The sequence below is a fragment of the Pseudorca crassidens genome, chromosome 2 (assembly GCF_039906515.1).
Source record: "Pseudorca crassidens isolate mPseCra1 chromosome 2, mPseCra1.hap1, whole genome shotgun sequence".
NCBI lineage: Eukaryota > Metazoa > Chordata > Mammalia > Artiodactyla > Delphinidae > Pseudorca > Pseudorca crassidens.
Window position 1 is genome coordinate 100740370 of NC_090297.1, and position 4487 is coordinate 100744856.

The 4487-nt window shown below is 34.1% G+C and overlaps 1 pseudogene; it reads left to right on the forward strand.

The window, feature by feature from the left end:
* The first annotated feature begins 2153 nt into the window (after nt 1-2153).
* LOC137211181 (tigger transposable element-derived protein 1-like) lies at nt 2154-4160 on the forward strand (annotated as a pseudogene).
* Nucleotides 4161-4487: the final 327 nt, after the last annotated feature.

Here is a 4487-nt window from a genome sequence, read left to right on the forward strand (position 1 = left end):
GGGTATTTTTTGAGATCTTTAGTTTCCACTAACATTAACTTAATTTTTGCAAGGTAAGACAATTGTAGTTACTATGATAGTCAAGCTATAAAAAGCATTTTCCCCTTGAAAATAAGAAATTTAATTAAGTAGGTTACACAATAATTTGGTTCTTTCCTAAAGAATGACAAGATAATTTTAGACTATGGTTGGACTTGACATTTGATGTGATAAGTCACTTCACAGTAATGTTTATTGTTATATTTTAAAAATTAAACTCATTTTTAAATCAAGAACTTATTGATAAAATATTTTATTTTTTGAAGCAATAGGTAATATGTAAATTCAAACCACTTGAAATAAATTCTGATAAAGAGATATTCAGGGAATTATACTTTTGTTGAAAATTTTATGATGATATAATTATGAAAATTACGTCAGATTGTGGAAATAGACACACAAATATTTCTATACTTCTGAAGTATCTAAAATATTACTTTCATAGTCATGAATTTTCTAAATACTTAATCTATTTTCTTTCTGTCTTATGCTGTGAAAAGTACTTAACATATTAATTACTTTTTTCATATAAAACTATGTATGGATTATATGATTAGATTTATATGAAATGTGTAGAATAGGCATATCCATAAAAACAGAAAGTTGCTTAGTGGTTGTCAGGGATTGGGGGAGGAGGGGATGAGGTGCCATGCTTACAGGTATGGGGGGATCATTTTGGGGTGACAAAAATGCTCTGGAATTAGATGATGGTAATAGCTGCACACTCTGAATATTCTAAAAACCACTGAACTGTACAGTGAATTTAAGAGAATGAATATGATGTTATGTAAATTACATCTTGATAAAGCTGTATAATAAAAGCATGAGAAGACTTCACAGTGTAAAGTCCTCCCTGTATTCAAAAGTTAAAGGACAGATAATTATGGAGGAATCAAGAAGCCTTAATTTGTGTTATTATTCAAATATATTCTTTTCATTTTTTCTGGTTCCAATAAGCTCAGAGAATTCTGGCTCAAAGAAGCACTACCATAAAAAACCTTTTTATAATTATGTATTATATAGCACTATCACTCATTTTTTAGTAGATACTACTATGAAAACTAAAAATTTTTTTTTGCAAAACAATATACTTTTCAATTATGTCAATAAGCAATGCATTATTCATGATTCAAATGACATATATTGCAAGAGTAAAAATGTGAAAACTGTGAAATTCTTTAACATATAGATATAGTTCTCAGTAATCAATATGTTTTTCCTGTTAAGGTTTTAGACATGAAGAGTTACCAAGAACAATTCATGGTTAAAGCAGAGGAGACGCAAATCCATTTGTGCAATTACACATCTTTTCAGTAAAATAGCTATCATAATCTGTGAAAAATATGGTTTTTGATAAAGTTATATTTGTTAAAGAAAAACATAGACTTTACGCAGGCCAAATTGATCCTCTTGACAAAATCTCCTCTCTTAACTAAGTTATTTTCTCTTTAAATAAATATTTACTAGGAAGGTAATGAAACAGAATCATTCCAAGACCACGGTAATTTTTCTCTTTACTTTAATAGGATAGGAAGTTTTTGATTACATACCTCTCTCTATGTTATTAATAATTTGTTTTTAAACTAATTTTATAAGCATATTATTTCTGAAAATTTTGTTTTACCATGCATACATATTATAATACTTCTGTTAGACATTTAGAAGTCTGAAGAAAAATTTAATTGTGAACATTTTATGTAGAAAATAATGCAACTATTACTATAAGCATATAAAGGAGAGAAATATTTCATATTTTAAAAGGCATATTTTAATCAATGGCCTATTTATGTTTGTGTCCCATATAGGCCCTGGATTATAACTACAAGCATACCTCATTTTACTGCACTTTGCTTTGCTGCGCTTTGCAGATACTGGGTTTTTTTACCAATTGAAGTTTTGTGGTGACCCTACACTGAGCAAGTCTAGTGGCACCATTTTTTCCAAAAGCAGTTAGCTCACTTTGTGTCTCTGTGTCACATTTTGGTAATTTTCTTAATATTTCAAACGTTTTCATTATTATTATATTTGTTATGGTAATCTGTGATCATTGATTTCTGATGTTACCATTGTAATTGTTTTGGGGCACCATGAACTCACACCCATATAAAGTGAACTTAATCGATAAATGCTGCGTGTGCTGACTGCTCCACTAACTGCCTGGTTCCCATCTCTCCCCTTCTCCTTAGGCCTCGCTATTCTCTGAGGCACAACTATATTGAAATTAGGCCACTGAATAACCCTACAATGACCTCTAAGTGCTCAAGTGAAAGGAAGAGTCTCATGTCTCTCACTTCAAATCAAAAGCTAGAAATGATTATGCATAGTGAGGAAGGCATGTTAAAAGCTGTGATAGGTCAAAAGCTAGGCCTCTTATGCCAAGCAGTTAGCCAAGCTGTGAGTGCAAAGGAAACGTTCTTGAAGGAAATTAAAGGTGATTCCCCAGTGAACACACAAATGATAAGAAAGTGGAACAACCCTATTGCTGATATGGAGAAAGTTTTAGTGGTCTGGATGGAAGATCAAACCAGCCACAACATTCCTTCAAGCCAAAGCCTAATCCAGAGCAAGGCCCTAACTCTCTTCAATTTTATGAAGGCTGAGATTGATGAGGAAGCTTCAGGAGAAAAGTTTGAAGCTAGCAGAGGTGGGTTAATGATGTTTAAGGAAAGAAGCCATCTCCATAACGTAAAAGTGCAAGGTGAGGCAGCAAGTGCTGATGAAGAAGCTGCAGCGTGTTATCCAGAAGACATACCTAAGTAATGAATGAAGGTGGCTACACTAAACAACAAATGTAGATGAAATAACCTTACACTGGAAGAAAATGCCATCTAGGACTTCCATAGCTAGAGAGGAGAAGTCAATGCCTGGCTTCAAAGCTTCAAAGGAAAGGCTGACTCTCCTGTTAGGGGCTAATACAGCTGGTGACTAGAAGTTGTAGCCAATGTTCAGTTACTATTCTGAAAATCCTAGGGCCCTAAAGAATTATGCTAAGTCTACTCTGCCTGTGCTCTATAAATGGAAAAACAAAGTCTGGATGACAGCACATCTGTTTACAACATGGTTTACTGAATATTTTAAATCCACTGTTGAAACGTACTGCTCAGAAAAAAAGATTCTTTTTAGAATATTACCGCTCATTGACAATGCACCTGGTCACCCAAGAGTTCTAATGGAGATGTATAGTAAGTTTAATGTTGTTTTTATGCATGCTAACACAACATCCATTCTACAGCCCATGGCTTTTGACTTTCAAGTCTTATTATTTAAGAAATATATTTTGTAAGGCTATAGCTGCTGCAGCTAGTGATTCCTCTGATGGATCTGGACCAAGTAACTTGAAAATCTTCTGGTAAGGATTCACCATTTTAGATGCCATTAAGAACATTCAGGGATTTCCCTAGCTGTCCAGTGGTTAAAACTCCACTCTTCCACTGCAGGGGGCACAGGTTCGATCCCTACTTGGGGAACAAAGATCCCACATGCTATGCGTTGAGGCCAAAAACAAAAAAAACACACACACACCTTAAAAAAAAAAGAACATTCGTGATTCCTAGGAAGAGGTAAAAATATCAACATTAACAGGAGTTCGGAAGTTGATCCCAACCCTTATAGATGACTTTGAGGGGTTCAAGACTTCAGTGGAGGAAGTAACTGCAGCTGTGGTGAAAATAGCAAGAGAATTAGAATTAGAAGTCAAGCGTGAATATGTGACTGAATCGCTGCAATCTCATGATGAAATGTGAATGGATGAGGAGTTGCTTCTTATGGATGAGAAAAGAAAGTGGTTTCTTGAGATGGAATCTATCCCTGGTGAAGATGCTATGAAGGTTGTTGAAATGACAACAAAGGATTTAGAATAGTAAATAAACTTAGTTGATAAAGCACAGGCAGGGTTTGAAAGACTGATTTCAATTTTGAAAGAAGTTCTACTGTGGGTAAACTGCTATGAAACAGCAGTGCATGCTACAGAGAAATTGTTCATGAAAGGAAGAGTCAATTGATGAGGGAAACTTCATAGTTTCATAACTTCATCTTCAGCAGCCACCACCCTGATCAGTCAGCAGCCGACAACACTGAGGCAAGACCCTCCACCAGCAAAAAGATTATGACTTGCTAAAGGCTCAGATAATGATTACTTTTTTTAGCAATAAAGTATTTTTAACAAGGTATTTTTTAAAAAGACATAATGCTATTGCATGTTTAGTAGACTACAGGATAAAATAAACATAACTTTTAATATGCACTGGGAAATAAAAAAATGTATGTGACTTGCTTTATTGTGATATTTGCTTAATTTTGGTGGTCTGGAACCAATCCCGCAGTATCTCTGAGGTATGCCTGTAGTCCATAAACTGATAAAGACATTTCTGCTTTAGACAATATTTTGGGGCATTTATTTATCAGTATTGGAAGGACTTGGTTTGAGAACATTGTTATTTATGATATGA